General features: G+C 33.8%; 2 protein-coding genes across 15 annotated transcripts in view; one reads left to right on the forward strand and one right to left on the reverse strand.

Moving 5' to 3' along the window:
- The window catches only part of LOC118188251 (tyrosine-protein phosphatase Lar-like), a 1537039-nt gene that overhangs the window by 745326 nt on the left and 773458 nt on the right, over positions 1–18255 (reverse strand). The gene's annotated exons all lie outside the window — the stretch shown is intronic.
- Positions 1–18255, forward strand: part of LOC118189724 (uncharacterized) — a 451032-nt gene that overhangs the window by 208544 nt on the left and 224233 nt on the right. The gene's annotated exons all lie outside the window — the stretch shown is intronic.

Genomic DNA, 18255 nt, shown 5'->3' on the forward strand with positions numbered 1-18255 from the left:
AGTATATCAGTACGACCAAAGTTTGCGAAAAACAAAAGCTGGGTAAGGACGTTTAAGGCTTGTAAGGGGGTGGGTTATACAGGTAAGGGGTGCATATGTTTGGTATTGCCGATTTCAATAAAAAGGGGAAGTGCAGAACTAAATGTCATAGAAATACCATATAAAAATACAGCATTCTACAGCTAATCGTTTTTGAGTAATGCGAGTTACATACATCGTATGTACAGGCATCACGAAAATAATCCATCTTGAATCAGTTTTGCAAACCGTTTTGGAAAGAAGAGACCTTTTTTTCTGTCCGTACAATAAACCATCATCCAAATGGATACAGAACAGTCAAATTTCCGCTAAAATCTGATAACCGAAATTTTTCGCGATTACAAAATTTTGCTCTATTTCAATCAAATTTAAAATTCATTTTTAAAGATGTATATATTTGAATCTTTTATAGCTAGAAACTGTTTATAGCTGTTTTTAAACCTTATTCATATTAAAATTTACAGCAGAAGATGATGGAAAAAAAATTCTCTTTGGCAAGTTGGAAAGTAACAGAACTAATTTTTCGACTCCGCCTCCCGGTCCCAAATGAATTGGATTACCACATAGCACACCAGGACTATTCATCTAAATAGAAGGGATGCTTTCGTGGAGAATTTTCAAGAAAAACTGGCTCGCATTAATATTACACAAGTGGAAAGCACGGAAACTCTCCTGCAGCCAGCTGGTTAGTCGAGATTTAAATCACGGTTGCACTCCATATCAATGTTCACTGTCTTACTACTACTCAGCAATTGAATTTTTATTAAATAAACTGAATAAAATTGAGTTAACCTATTAACGTAACAGAAATACTTCATATCTTTAACCCAAAGGGCGTTAGCCTAGAATTTCTATTAATTTCGTTTTGGCATTTTGCGTTGGTTCATTATAAATGTCAATTCACTTTTCAAATTGTTGCCACCAAATATTAGAACCCTGTGCAATATTTAAAGAAATTAAATAATGAAGAATTTGCATTAATGTATACATGTTTCTCGCATTGTGATAAAACAACGGTACCTAGCGTCATCAAATTTTGAATAACGTAATCTTCCACTGAATATAGGCATCTGGAAGTTCAAGTTTGGAATTTGATATTTGTTTTTTTATCGATTTCATATTTTGTAACACTGTAATGAATTTTTGATTAACAAACTCAACGATTTTAAAGCGAGCAATCGCAACACTGTACGAAAAAAAAACATTTTTATGTCCAGCGCGCGAGACTGTGTATCGGAAATTCTAAAGATATGCTCATTTAAAAATTGTTTTGTGATATTGCTGTTGAATTGAATTTTATGGTTTAAGTGCGAAGAGCATGATATTTGATAAATAAAGGCAGCACACAAAACAATAAAAAAACGCCCTTTTGGGCGTAATTAAAATATGAAATCTTTCAGATTTTGTTGAAGTTTTTTCTATACTTAAAAAAGAACTATATCTAATGCATATTTTATGAATTTTGCTCCAAAGGTTTTAGGAAAATCTATTTTACCAACTGCGTTCAGTAAGATTCACTTCTTGATATAGAATTTTGTTCAACAGTTAACACGGAAATTTATTATAAGTCGGACAGCCTGTACAGAAAAACACAAAATAAAACTGGTCATTATTAATATCTTCCATTTACTCTTGTAATGCGTATATGAAACTTTGAAATTTGTTTTATTATCGATGCAGAATACTTCACAATTCAAAAGAAATATCCGAAATTCTGCTTTCTTTGTTCTCAAACCAAAAGTATTACTTTTTGCGAGTGGCACTTGAAATGCAAGTATGAAGATAAACAAGTCCCTGGAATAAGCTTATTTTCGTGTATGGCATACGTGAAAAGGGACGAAATGGCTAACCAGCTGTCATTGTCATGTGGTCCTTCCTTCACAGGAGAAAAACACAGAATATTCCCTCAACATAAATCTGGATTATTTATTTAGTTTTTCGCCAAGAAGCGGCAAACCATTTGACGTTCTGCGTGTGGGACGACAGATATGACACTGCGTGTCATCGGAAACATTTGTTCTATGGTGATGTGGATTTATGGCCCATGTTGTACTCGTATGAAATTGGAAGAAAACGCGTTTTTTCTCCTATGTATCCGTTTTGCTTGAGTAGTAAAGCGGGCAGTTAGCTAGCTACCTTCCTACGAAGTTTGGTGCTCGCAGATGTAAACGCTTAACCCAAATCTCTGTTATCAGTGACACTTTGTCTCGTTTCGGTGCAGTCACATTTAGTGACATTTCACTTCAGTCTTTACCGTGAGCAAGCAGTTTTTGCTTGGCTGACAAAGCGCACATTGTTTCACCAGCACTGTGTTAAGTGCTAAAAAGTAACAACTTGATCATCAATCACAGTTCTAAACAACAATTCTATAAAAATAGGTGGCCGAACAAGAAACAGAAATAAGCGGTGCTATGTAAAAGATAAATCAAGTCTAATTAGAAGAGAAACACGTTAACGTAAACTTGAAATTAGGCAAAAAAATAATGCAGCCTGAGACTGAGGAAAATTTTGAATGAAACTTTACCGATTTCGAAAGCGATCAGACACAGAGGTCACTCTTCTTCAAAGAGATTAAATTTGCTAATTTTGCTATTTTCTTGCTGATCCATCTTCTACAGAAGAAAATAAATGCTCTTGAAGAAGAAAACCGAAATCGATTGATTTTTATTCAAAATCTACACCAATCTATTTTTGCATCTAAGAACCTTCTTATTTTTGCTTCAGGCATGTATGGTTTGTTTTGCTCTTGAAATCGATTTCAAACCGATGCCAATCTATTTTTGCTTAAGACGAAGAGAGCCCGTCACCCTCAAAATCAAGAGATTTTTTTCAAAATGCACGGCAATTGAAGGCTGTTTTACCACCTAATTTTAAACGCAGTTTATTTGTTCTATAAATTTCCAGGACAAGGGTTTCAAACTGGCAGCCCGCGGATCGAATGCGCCCCCCCGAAAAAAATATTATGCTTCTCGAGAATATTTCAATTATGTATTTGTTGCAAATACGGTGTAGCAAAGATTTCAAGTTTTAAGTTATTTGAAGCCCACGTTTATATTATTTTCATTACAACTAAAAACGAACGTGAATTTAAAAAAAAAAAAAAAAAAAAAAAAAAAAAAAGACACGAAAGTAAAGAAGAAAATTTATAAATGGAACTAATTATTTTACATTGTAGCTTAAATCTTATTAAAAAATTTGAAGATACGGATTTGATTATCTTTTATCCGCCCTTGTCAAAAGATAAATGTTGTTGCGTTCTACGAGTTCGTAGATTTGGAGTGATTGATGACAACACTTAAAGAATCGAAGCACAATTTATTCGTCAGTATTACAGAGGGCAGTTCCAAAGCCGCGTTACGGTCGTCGAAAATATTCGTCTAAATATTCTCGAGAAAACCGGTAAAAATTCATTCTAGAATGTTCTTGCTCCGTCTATAACATATCGCGTATTTTGTTGCCAAACGCTGGCAAATGGACGAGTTCGCACCAAATCTGACAACCTTGCCTTTCTTGCATTTTTGGCAACCCTAAACTCACTTTCCGGGGAAGTGATTTCACCGCAGCTGGGCATTTTGTAACAATATGCTAAGTTACATTTTGCATTAAGAATAATCACTTTGTTTTCAAGTACATTTATACGTGAACATCGTTTTTTCACAATTGAAAACTGAAAAGAGAAGAACCTGATTAAATCAGCATTTACAATCCGTGAAGAAAATAATTTCTAGTAACTTTTCTCAAGGCTATCAGAATCGAAACGCTACCAAATGTCAAGCTGTAGTAAGAAATTAAGAAGTTTATAATTGTTTATATACGAGTGTATATATGTGATATTTTGGCAGCTGGGCATATCAGTGAATCTTGGCATTAAAATCCGGACATGGCTGAATGGCTGACAACAGAAATCATGACACCGAAAGCTTTCATTTGCTAAAACTCACTTAAAATGGCAGACCGTTCTTCTTTCAAATTTTCTAAAACCTACATATCCAATAATGATTTAAATTAAAATAAGGTTAAGCTTTCGACGTCACAACTATTCTAACAAAGGAAAGAAGAAGCGACAGACCAGCACAATGTCTTATTGAGCGATGGCAGAGACCAGTTTCATGAGAAATGGCGCGAACGCTTCATTTATAGCAGCGGTTACATTAACATGCCAGAATGTTCTCGAAAGTACTAGTCTAGGGAAAGGATCTCGAAATTGCGGAAAGTTAATTAAATGTTGCCTGTTCGCGTAAAGCAAAGCCATCTATTTTATATATTTTACATATATATATATATATATATATAAAGATATATATATATATATCTTTACGCGCCGAAAAAAATTTAATGAAAGAGACAAGGCTTTCGTTATTTATTTTCGTTTTTTCCCACAGTTTGAGTTTGGGGCCACTATTAAAATATTACTGTCAGGCAATGGCTGGGGAATATGTGAGTGTAAGGGATTTTGATTCTACAGAGACATAATTAATCCAAATGTAATACCAAATGTAATCCAAATGTAATAATGTGTAAAATAAATACATCTAATACAAATATTTTGCTAAAGAATTCTAAACGGCTACAGTATTGAAAAAGATCGAAAATCAAGAAAAAGAGAAAGTAGTCATTTATGTCGATTTCCTCATTCTACAACTTTAATGATGCGCATAAGAAAGGGGGGATGCATACCTAATGATAACCTAATTTTTATTTTCTCACAATTGATTTTGGTATTTCATAAACACACTCTATTTCTTTCACTTCTTTTTCCCAGCTTTCAGTATTTCCAATGCGATTTTAGAAGCTTTCTAAACGCAAGAATTGGCCTTCACTTCTTTTATATAGTTTCTCCGATATAAAAAGGGAATTTGAACAAGAACGTTGTCTCTCCAATGCAAAATAGACACGTGATTAGTAATATCTTATAAAATTATTAGTCCAAAGGGACAAATTGCCCAGAAGGACTATTAATTTCGTTTTAGCATTTTCCGTTTATTCACTATAAGCGTTGTTTCACTTTTCAAACTGTTGCCACCAAATTTAATCTCTCTCTATTATATTTCAAGCAATTAATTAATGAAGAAACTGCATAAATGTATCTATATTTCTCGCATTGTGATAAAACAACGGTAACTAGAACCTTCCAATTTTGAATAACGTAATCCTCCTGCGAATATGGGAAACGAAAGCCGAAATTTGGAATTTGTTTTATTACCGATTTCATATTTTGTAAACCTTCAACAAATTTTTAATTGCCAAACTCAAGGATTTCAAAGCGAGCAATGGCAACTTTGCACATAAAAAAACATTTTTATTTCCAGCGCGCGAGACTGTTTTAAAGAATCTAAGGATATGATCATTTTAAAACTATTTTGCGATACTGCTGTTGAACTTAACTTTATTGTTTAAGTGCGAAGACCATGATATTTAATAAATAAAGGTAACACACAAAATGTTAGAAAACGCCCCTTTGGGCGCATTTTAAAATCTGTAAACTTTCTGATTTTTTTTTTAATAATAGTGTAGTTTGATCCTGCATTTTTAGAGGCAATTTTTAAACATTTGGATGATTTATTGATAAAGTTCATGCATATGAATTATTATAAACATAATATAAGTTAACAAAATTTTATTAATATGTTGAAACAAAATATTATAAAAACGGCTATTTTTGCATACTTATTCATGGATTTAATATATATGAATTTTAGAACTTCTATTTAAAACATTCATACATGTAAGACGTTTCATACTAAATGGCTGACGCTCTATACATGATCTGCTGATATGTTTTAGCTAGCTCAAAACATTTTTGCGATCGATTTTCCAAAATTCGCCTTTAGGGGTTATGCTATTTATTACATATGATAAAGCAGCTTTTCCCACAGCTTTAGGTTTCTGTACTTAAATATTTCAGAGTCTAGGAACTTTTCTAAACACTCTAAACAAGTGTTCCCGAAAGATATTACCCGACCTTTATTTTCGCAACTGCTGGTCGGAAGACATACACTAAATGTTTTAAATGTAGCAAAAGATTCATGTTTTCGTGTACATATGTAATAGATTCTATAATAGAACGTAAGCGGTTGAATCCGTAATGAACAGCGAGAATTTTGATGGCAATTCACAATGAATAAGAAATTTGTCAGTCAAGGTATATTTAATTCATCTTTTAATTCAGCAAACATGTTACGGCCATAAACAAGTTGGCACGTAATTTATGCCTATTCAAAAGTTTACATTTTTGATAAATTTGGAGTAAGAAAGAAGGGGATGACAGACTGCAGTTCAGCTAAGCCAAAGCGTAGAAAGCAAGAACGTTATGTTAAGATGAAATCTTAATTCAGATTGTGTTTAGTTTTGGTTCTCAATGCATTTTGATTGTATAATTAATTAATACTGCTGTAAATTTACTGTCGGCTGTTCGAGTTTAGTTCCATTTACATCATCAGAATTATGTAAGAGTCATATGACATGGATTAATCTCGAAATGACGTAATGCAGAGTCATATGACATGGATTAATCTCGAAATGACGTAATGCAGAGAAATCACTATTTTTAGCATAAAGATTAATTTATGCTGCTAGTTTAATCTTTTACATATTCTTTATTTTTCTTACATAAACAGAAAAATAAACAGGGTGCTCGTCAAAGGTGGCCATATGCTTAATTTCTTAAAATGTTGATCACAGATATGCATAGTACATTTCCAGTTAAAAATTTCTCAAAATAAAATGAAGAATTTAATAAAAGCAGTCTCAATATTTAAATTAATGTAAAGCAAACTCTGATACGTACGTATTAGGCTGCTTACTTGGCGATTTTATCCGGTGCTTAATTGGTGCCTTTTGGAGATTTTTGGATCGGTGAATTTTAGGATTGCAGCTTATAATGGATATGATTATTTAAATAACTGCCATGGCGAAAATTGGAAATTTGATGACTTTGACAAAGGTTTTTGCTATAATAAACAAGCAACCAAAATCCTCAGAGACATATACTAATATTTTCATAGCCACTAATTTAATAAATGAATACTGTTTAACCCGACATTGAATTATTCATCATTTCAAAAAGCAACTTTCATATTACAGCTGTTTCCTAAATTTCCTGCAAACACTGCTGAATTTCATCGATAATAGGGAAAACTAATTTGAGCTAGTAAATTCTTTCTCGAATTATCGCTCCAGATTTTACCCCAAAATGTATGATGTTGGATGTATATTAGAAGTACTTAGTTTAATATAAATATTTTACTACCTGGACATTTTACTCTGTGGTCGTCTTATAAAACCTAAGGTTTTATATTTATAGAAGCAGCTGTGTGTGAAACGTTATTATAAAATCGTTTATCCTATTTAGAAATTTTTAAAATTGGAAGTGCACGTGTAGAATCAGTATTAAATAAAATAAAGCCCGCGTCCATGGTTTTGAACTTCTATTTACAATACACGCAATGGTAATTATAAGATGATTAGTTACATGAATTACCAGATCCTTTTTCACGTAAATTATGCACTCTAAGGATATTTACATACAGCAAATTGACGCAAATATTAACTTCAGCAAAATTATACAAAAATAAGAGTTTACCGGTCCATTAAATAAGCACTTACAGTGCCACACCTCACAGGAAAGAAAGATGTGAAAAAATAAAAGATGAAACACAGGATTCAGTTTTGCAGTTGATCAAATATTCCTATGTTTTTTCTTACCAGAGATGATTTATAAAGTTAGCCCGTGACAAACTTAAATGAAGCGAACTTGTCAATCACCCTTATCTTGACCGTTCCAGTTACCGAAAATGAATAATTACACTAGAGTAGTAAATTTAACTGCATCAATTTGTCAAATCCTTTACTACTTGAAATGCAATTTCAATTCATCATGTAGTATAATAAGCTCTTGGCCTGTATGGATGCTAAATTAATCTATATGCAAAGTGAGTACTTAAATCCATGAACGCAAAAATAAATTTTTCTAGCTTTATGAAATAGTTTTTCGCCTTTGAAATGGCATTTAACATCACTTTTCAGAGAGCGTTTCTCTTTACGATGAAATGGCACATTTTGCACTTCTGCTTCAAGGAAATCTCACGTCTCTAAAGTGGCGCCCGAACTAAAAGGTAGTGGACGATAATTCGTCCCCCACCAGGCTTTGGCGATTGCACCCCCTAACCCCCAGTCGTCCTTTAAAAGGGGGAGGTTTATAAGGTATTTCCTTTCTCTTTTCCGCGTGTGATGTAATTAGAAGCATCTCGACACGTATTCGAGTGGTCCAGGGTTCGAGTCCCGGTGAGGGCAATGCATATTTTTTACGTCTCCAGCACAAAAAAATAAATAATAAATAAAAAAATTAATAACTCTACAATAGTAATGGCCCCACTAGTGGTCGAGTGGTTAAGATCACTGAATACTGGTAATTCGACCTGATTTGGGATCGAACCCAAGAGAATTGCTGGGTTTTCCCTATGTATAACGTGAATACGAGTCATTTTCAGAAAGCCAGGAAGTCCTCCACATCGCATTCCTCTATTTAGCCAGATAGTCCTCGTGACTTTGTCATATTGAAGTAACCTAACTTAAAATAGTAATGTTTAAACAGTAGGAGAAAATTTGCTATGAAATTTTTCATTATAAATTATGATAATGCGAATATTTAAGCAATTATTTAATGTAGAAAATATTCATTTATTCAAGAAATCTGTTCACTTATTTCAACTTGCAAAAAATATTTCCTTCAAGTAGAACCTTCTATTTAAATTTTCATCATCTATCTATCCTCTTTTTATTTTACCTAGTTTCTCTCGTCCATTATTTCCATGTGTAACGTAACTTGGGGATAACCTAGAATACGCCCACGCAGGCAGCCCGTTCGCCGCGATTCGAACTCCGGTCCGACTACCAGTGTTCAGCAACTTAACCGTTCGGTCGCTGGTGGAAACGGTGTACGAATAGGTTATAAAAAATAGAATCTGCCGATCAGACAAATTTCTTACGGAAGGCGCTTCATTCCTAACATGTTTTAACTGGATAGTTATTTACCATTTGCTCTGTTGATGCTTTGCTTAAAAGCTTAAAACAAAACAGCAAACAAATAATACATGAAGATTGTTTTCAAGAAAAATTAAAATCTGCATAATTATTAAACTTTCTATGAACAGGTTATTTATATAAGAAGATCAGCTGATCAACTGAAATTAAGGCCTTAATGTTCGCATTTTAAATAAACTAAAGTAAGAATGGTAAAATTAAATTTGTACAATATTAATAGTATATTAGTAACATCCTCCACAAATGCACCTTTTTCTTTAGATAGATAATTATAGCATAATTTGTCGTACTCTAAATAATCCAATCCATTCCGAAATTTGAAAGGCGTATGAATGATACATAATATTAAGTTATGGAGAATTAATATAAGTAGTTATGAAAAGCCCCGATATTTAAGTTAAAAATAAATTTATGCTTATTAAATACAGACAGGAAATAGGATTGCAGGAATATTAATTCACGTTTATTAAATGTAGTAAATCGCAAGCATAAGTGTATTCATTCGAGGCATTCAATTAATGCGCTGCGGAATATGAAGACCAAAAACATAAGTCAAAATATTGGCTCAAGTTTGTAGCTGTCTTCAGTCCATTCGTAATACTAAATACAGAAAACAAGATGAAACAAATCGTAGGCGTAGAAGGATGACACTAAAAAGAATCATTTGAGGATTTTCTCCACACCCCCAAACTCTCGAGCAAAACACGTTGTAAGCCGATGACATATTTAGGTCGTGGCAGAGGGCTCTCATTTATCCAAGGTTTGATTTAGTGTGACCCTGAGAAAACACCCAGCTTGAAAAAGAAGTGTTTCTGGTCATGAAAGAAATACAGAAGCAAGCGCAATGACAATGAAAAGGGGAGAGAGTTTCTACGCAATTTCAAAACAGAAAGCAGCAAATAGAAAATATTTTTGTTTTCAGACACATTTATTATAACTAATGAGAAAGGATTTTTAAAGGATAGTCAAAATATTTTGGATGCTATCCAGTTTGAAAATAGTTATTACGTCGTAATATTTCCAGAAGAATGAGAATTTTAATTTTTTCGCCCTTAATTATCTAAAACCCTCTCAGTTTTCCATATAGAAAGGTGACTTAAGTATTCATTACATATGAAAATTTCTGCTCGCTTTTACTGTATCCGATTTCGGGTTGGATGTACATTAGAAGAAAAGGAATTGAAGAACAAAGTGAGAGAGTCGTCTTTTTTAATTATAATCAAGAAACTACCATTTATTTATGGCACTTTGAGGAACTTTGAAATTTTAGGGCTAAACCGGCAACGTAAAGCAAAATAAATCGGATTTCTAACGCTTTTAAAGTTGGATATGAACGTTAGCATTAGTTTCGTAAGGTTAAATAATACTAATGTGGCTTAAAAAAGACTCTTAAAGCAACAACTCTTGCATGCGGAGAGTGTATAAACATTACAACAATCTTTTTTTTATGATATATTGCAAAATTTTGTTTAATGAATTATGGCAACGAACATAATGACTATCTGCCTAGAAGAAAGATGCTTTCGTGGAGGACTTCATGAGGGGAAAAAGTGGCTCGTTTCGTTTTCATATTATGCATGGGGGAAAACTATGAAATCCATCACGCAGGTAGTCCATTAGTTCAATTCGAACTCAGACGAACTACTAGTGTTCAGTAATTTTAACCGCTCAAACACTATGGGTTTTGTTCTTTATCAAGGCGAAAAGAAGAATTTAAGCAAGAAAATGTTAAATGCATAGGTAAATAATTAAAAAACTAAATGTCTTTCAAAAGGATCAGCTAATCGGGTTGAATGACCAAGCCGAGAGATTCTTATGCTTCACTTAAGATTTTTTTCCCTCAATGGCTGACTGGGATTTTTGTCATATTGGGTTCTCATACAATAATATATTAAGAGTCCCAACAAAAGTGTCGGATTTAATATGTCCATAAAAATACTTTACATTTAGAAAATGAAAAGTATTTATACATACTTACAATAGGCAAATACTGCGATCTATTTGACTTGGAAGGTCTGGCATTTTATCACTCTGACTTCATTTCATTGCAGTTTAGTCGACTGCAAGGGGTTACACTAAGGAACAGCAAGTTTTGATTGTGAAAACTTATTATAAGAATGGTGAGTATTTTCAGTACCTTCTTAAACAGTTTAAGGAGGTTTTAAGAGGCTCCTGTTTAGGGAAACACTGATATTAAGCACAGACTGTTTGGAAGCTTCGCGCAATCGTTTGATGTAAAAATGCACCTAATGGAAGAACAAATCGCAGAATGATAAAGAAATATGAAGACATAAGTTCGAAAGCAGACATTAAATCACTATGCTCCAAATCCAGCCAGTTTATTGAAAACGTCGCTATTGTGCTTGACAGTGTTACTGAGAGTTACAAAGAATACCGAAATTAAAGAGAAAAATTTATAGGACTTACTGAGGAAACTGAACATGTCATTAGTCACCTTAATGGGCAGATATGTGAGAGAAAGTGATTACAAATTTCATCGAGAGCGTATGGTGCTGTAGAGCAAGTCGTGGAGAATATATATATCACACATTATTTTTCATTATTAAAATGGAACATTTACTTGTTGTTAAGTACGCAAAAATATTTTAATTTTTAAAAATTAAAGCACGTTATTAGGCATATTGAATTCGACGCTTTTATTGGAACACACTTTAGGTAGAACTATTCTCTCGTACAAAATTCTCTACGACATTATTCCTTCTCTTCGGTACGTAGCTCTCCGATTGGCCCAGCGTATCGGCATGTAGATCACCGGATCAAGCGTCCAAGCCGAGAGATCCTTATACATCCTCGATTCTGCTCCTTAGGACTTTCCATAAAAAAAAAAGCCACCCCCAGCAAGTAGCTCTCTAATGCTTTGCTACATGCATTTTAAAAAACAGCGAAATAATAATCGTATATATTCAATGCCCATATGGTCATATTTACTCAGAGATGATTATTTATAATATTGCTACGTGTTTCTCTTCGGACACCAGTTGTTACGTTATTTTCTTTCTTCACGTTCGTACGGTTTTTGTGAGGATTTGGAGTGAATAACGACGACATTACTTGATAAAATATCCAAACACGCTTTATTGGCCGATATTTTATCAGGATAGCTCCAAAACACTTTTACAGTCGTCGATGAACTACTATAAACACGCTGACACGATCAGCGACATAGCCTCCAGGTTATCAGGCTATCACGGTGGAGACAGCTTCACTGCAAAGCACCAAAGTACAGCTCCCGACTTTCCTCGATCGTTCTCGGAATTCCACGTACTCTCGAGACTCTCCACGCTACAACTCGCGATGCACTCGACGACACACAGAGCACAGCTCTCAACTCTTCGGTTCAGTCGTTCCCGGAGCTCAAGACGCTCTCTCGACGATGCACTACGAGACGCTTTCGATGGACTCGACGACCCACTCGGCACTCGCTGCCCGGCTGTCAACTCGATCGACTCCGCAAGGATTGACTCGCTAGACGAGACACCAACTCGATACTAACTATCTCGCACTCTATGCGAGGCACACACACTCGCCCTCTCGACAAGGCACTCTCTCGATACTACTAACTGACTGCGGAGCAGTAGGGTTTATATAGCTTTCGGCTGGTGTTCGAGAACATTCTAGGCTAAACCGGTAAGAATTCGTTCCAGGAGGTTCTCCATCCGTCTATGGCATATCGCCAATTTTTTCGCCAAATGAGCGATTTCTCGCCAAATGTGGCAACTTTAAACCTGCTTTGCGGGATAGCTATCTCACCGAGTCTGTACATAAATTTAACACAGTAAATTAGTATACTGTAAGGAGGTATACTATCGTAATAAACGTAAGAGGGACATTTGAAATACTGGTATGCCGAAAGTCCTTTCTATAGGTTTGGTGATAGGAAAAGAAGGTTGAGAAAGTCAGTCAGGTTGTACTCCATCAAAATAGGGACAGAATTCCCCCGTTCTCGAGGGGATAGTAAAATTGGTTTGCAACGCTCTTTTTGTCTAGACAATTAAATGAGCGATGAAAGCATAAGGTTGCAAGTGACGTATCCGGCAGTTTGAAATAGCAATGTGGTCCGGTGATTCTTATTTCAAAGCAATACAATTTTTCAATTCAATATATCTTCTTTACATATTGAGTATGCTCTTCATAAGATTAAAAATTAACTCCTACCAAAGTTCTAAAATTAACTCCTACCAAAGTCTACATTTTCTGAAGAAGGAGGATGTATTGTAATAGTTACAGCCAAGATGCGTTGTTCAATGTTTTGCTCATTTAGGTTCAGGTTAATTTAGTTTATGGAGATTACGGCAAAGCACTCTAGAGCTATCTGACTACGAGGTTCAGGAATCTGTTTGCATTATGCTGCTTCTCCAGTTATAACACCAATTGATTTTTAATCATCCTGAAATTCCAGGTCTTTTTAAATAGAAAAATTTACGCGCTTTGAAGCGATTCGTCTTGGCAGTGTAAACACATTTAGAAATCGAAGAAAAACAGTGTCAGTGAATTTTTCTCTGAAGTAGTATCTATTGTTTGTAACGCTAATGTCAAGATAGTTGTGAACGTTGGACTCAAAAAATTAATCTGGTGCATTTCCAAACCATTTTTTCAGATTTGCTAATTAGATCTGAAGCACAGATTTACAAAAAAAAAAACAAATCTGATTTCTGGCTGATTCTCGTCGTCTTGAAAATGTATGATTTTATGGGGGGGGGGAACCTACAAAGATTAAGGTGAAATAAGGTACCATAAATTCATCAAGTAAGAAGATGATACCTCTTTGATTTGATGATATCAAAAAATCATAAAAAATCTATGATAGATGATATAAAACAGCTCATGCAATTAACAGGGTTCGGACTATTGTTGTTCAGCGAATTTAACCACTCAGTCCTTGATAAGTGTACTGAATAATAATTAAGACTTCATAGAATGAAACCAACCATGTATCTAAATACTTCTCAGCGAAACTCGATAGATTTTAATACCTCCCACTGTAAAAGTCACATTGTTGAAATCAGTTCTGCCCTAATATAGCCCTCTTCTAATTTTTTAGTCCAAAGGCATTTGAATCCCGAAGGACTATTAGTTTCGTTTTGGCAGTTTGCGTCGGACGGATAAATGTCGGTTCACTTTTCAAACTGTTGCCATAAAATGTTAGAGTCCTGCATTATATTTGAAGAAATTAAATAATGAAAATCTTCGTAAATGTATGTATATTTCTCACATTGTCATAAAACAACGGTACATACAGTCATCGAATTTTGAATAACGTAATCCTCCAACGAATATGAGCATGTGGAAGACCAAATTTGAAATTTGAAATTTGTTTTATGATCGATTTCCTATTTTTTAAAACTTTGACGAATTTTTAATTAACAAACTCAAGGATTTCAAAGCGAGCAATGGCAACGTTGTGCAGAAAAAACATTTTTATCTCCAGCGCGTGAGTCTCTGTATCGGAAATTCTAAAGATATGCTCGTTTTAAAACTATTTTGCGATATTGCTGTTGCACTGGATCTTATGGTTTAAGTGCGAGGAACATGATATTTAATAAAGAAAGGTAACACACAAAATGTTAAAAAACGCCCCTTTGGACGTAATTTAAAATCTGAAACATTTCAGATTTTTTTTAAAACTTTTTTTTTTTTTAAATTTGATAGTTTGCTATTAGTAAAAAGATACCAATTGTTAACCTATTGTTAAATTTTGTCTCATTTCAAATTTTTATTCATTGTGAACCTCCTGCACTTATTGATAGTATATAGGTGTTTCTAAATAAACGTTTTAATTACTTTACTGAAACAAAAGCGTTAATGCATATTTGCTAACGAATTCTGAAGGACATGTAAGTAAACTGAAAACTATTATTTAAAACACTGAGATTGTTTTTTGCGATCAATGTATAAACTAAACGAGATTTATCACAAAAATGTTTATCTTTTCATTCAAAATAAATAATTCAATCAAAATAAATTTCACATTTCATTCTAAATAGAGGGTACTTTTGAAAAGATAATTTTACATCAGTTTACGTAAAATATGAATCTTCATGTTTAGAAACTATTCTGGCGTAGCATACGGTTAATTCCCTTTACTTAGGAGCAGCGGCCGAGTGGTAGGTTATGGCACTGAACACTGGTACGAGTCGCTGAACACTGGTCGGGTCGCAGAAAGTCTGAACACTGGAACGGGGCTCGATTCCAGGCGAATGGGCTGATTGCGTGGCGTTTTGTGTTTTCCTCCGTGTATAATGTGGATTTCCCCATTTTATACGAAATGGGGAAAACGGGTGGTTTCAACATTTCCTGTTTTTCCGGATGTGTAATACCACATCCAGTTCCCTTAGGAAGTCATCCATAAAGGCATACCTCCTCTTGGCCAGACAACTCTTACGTACTTTGCCAAAGTCAAATAAACTAAATCCTTCACTCAGACAAGAACATAATCTGGATTTATAGCAAAGAGATAGATTTACAGTACGCAGATTTTCGTAAATTGGATACAAAAAAGAACAAAAAAACCTTAAAAAAGGAAAATGTCCCCCAGAATGGGCGAATTAATTTTTAAAGAATATTTATGAAATAGAAATTAACCAAAACATCATCACTCAACATTAGGGAGATCGCATGCAAATATTTCTAAAGATAACAATGCATGTTAAATTACCAAATACAAATTTCTAAACAAAACTTTTCAGGATGGAGAGGAAGGGGAATCAGAAGGACCGGTTTCACATTATCAAATAAGGTAACACTAAAACTGTAAAAATTTATGCTTAATAGAAATTCAATTTTATTAAATCCCAGTATCAATATTTAGTTCGACAATGAAAGTTATTTTTATGTCATAAAATTTTGGAAAAATTTTTAGGCAATATTATACATCCACCCCCTCCCCCCAAAAATGAACTTTAGTGGGGTAACAAACTTAGCAATAAAAAATTTAACTATATAAATAAAATAAAGTAGCTAAAAATTTCTTCGTAAAGGCTTCTTTCTTCTTCGACACGTATAATAATTTAAATTCCGTATATTTTTTATTAAAAACTACCACTCGGCATGATTAACAGTTCAAGAGATATTAAATCCCGAAAATGATTTGAACATTTGGAGTACGTATGAAAAGAATTACAATGTACCAGGATTAAATTTCGAAAATTAGAAATGTCACACCTCTATCGATGGTCATCAAAAATAATAAAAAATAAATAAAATAATAATTAATAAAATGATAAATAAAATAATATGTGAGACAAATATTAAGCAATTAAAGAAATAAGAAATAGATAAATAAAAAATTAAAATACAAAAAAAATAATTAATTAAATTAAATTAATAAAAACAAAACATAATGTCGAATACAAAAAAGAAAAGCAAGTAATATTTTGACCAATATTCATTTCGCATACTAATATAGCAGCATCCTTATTTTCGCTTCTAATTCATTTAGAACTTCCCTGACCATATGAGTAACGTCGAAGCCTTCTTAACCAGATCTGTACAACCCATAAAATATTTCTCATGTGGCGGAATCGCATTTCGACATGGTAGTTTTCTTCGTCGCCACTCAAGTTTTCCCGAATATTTTCCTCATCGTAATATTAACCTCAGTTTTACCAACTGATAAATAAAATGCTGTACTAGTAACATAATTTATTTTAATACTGCAATTCGCTTGCGCAGCAAAGCATTGGAACTCGTCTTATTTGAGACTTCGGTGCGCACCGACTAGAATTCCGATTTCACTTAAAACGTGAGAAATACCGGAGCCTGATTCTAGCAGGTTTTGGATGAAATGAAGCTTCGGATGTACAGGAGGTCAAGTCTGTTTTGTCTTGATCCGCCACATCCAGTGTATCTACGAGATACTCATGGATACCAATGGAATGAACTGGTATAAATTTAGTACCAATAAAATAACTGATCATACTAGCTTGTTTTAAAATTTGCTAAAAATTTTAAAACAAATAATATATTCTTCGCAGTACGTTATATTTATTATTATAAGTATTTTATACTCGCATTTATTACTAATATTTACAAACTGGCAATTCAGAATACCGCTTATACAATGTTTTTCGCATACAAGCGACTTTTTAGATGACAGAAAAAACTTCACTTAGCACTACTCTTCGGTACAACTAATCTTAAATGATTTGAGGATAGTGTGATAATATAGCAAAATATGTTTAAAATACAAAGAGATATTTAAAAAATACTTTATGCTTTGACACATCAAGTTAATAGTAATTTGCGAACACCTGCACGCATCCTCAGTAAAGATCTACCTTCCTTACAAAAGCCATCATATTTATGATTACCGAATTAGTTTGTCTCAGAAATCTCGACTTTCAAAATACCCGTTACAAATATTTTTCTTTCTTTCGAGGTCTGTGGGGAACGGCGCCGTTAAGGAATAAAAAAAGAGAGGGAATTCCTTATAAAGAACTTAATTGTCCAAGTTACGTGATACGGACTAGGAAACGGGCTCAGAGCTTAATATTTTCCCAAAACTGACATATAAAACTGAAATGAACAGTCATCGTTTTAGACATTAACGAGGGCTTCCATCTCGTGCTATCGCTGACCTCGCGACCCCAGCGCGTGTGCTAGGATGGTGGCACTCGTGTATCTCTTCTGCGTGCATCCAGCGTCTATAAAGTTTCAGAACAGAACAGTAGTTTTAATCAAGCCTCGAGCAGGTTCTAAACGCTGATGATATATATTTTAACTTGCTTTCTTTATATTACTGTCGGTTTACAAACAGTTTTAATGAAATTTCCTAAGTGATTTTATTCTGCTGTTATATTATGTTGTTTGGATTTAGAAGTGTGCTTTGCGTCATGTAACTATTTTCTAGCATTTTACTGTTTTTAGAATAAAAAGGGAAAATAACGAAAAAAAATTAAACTTAAGTATGTATTAAGCAAATTAAAGTTCGAACGTTATCTCGGTTTTTTTGAATGCTTTCAAATACATATATGTACATGAGCTTACAAAATTTTAAGATGAATTCGTAAAAAACAGGAACGGGAAAGTTCTGTCGAAGTTCATAACTCGGACATACGTTACTGGCCGCTAGAAAATTAAAAATCACCGTTTTAAGACACACTCTTGTTTTCTTAAAACATTTAAAACGCTACGATCAATGCTACTAAAATAGTA

This window comes from Stegodyphus dumicola, chromosome 4 (genome assembly GCF_044657685.1).
Source record: "Stegodyphus dumicola isolate Sdum_Otavi_A_Nest chromosome 4, ASM4465768v1".
Taxonomy (NCBI): Eukaryota; Metazoa; Arthropoda; class Arachnida; order Araneae; family Eresidae; genus Stegodyphus; species Stegodyphus dumicola.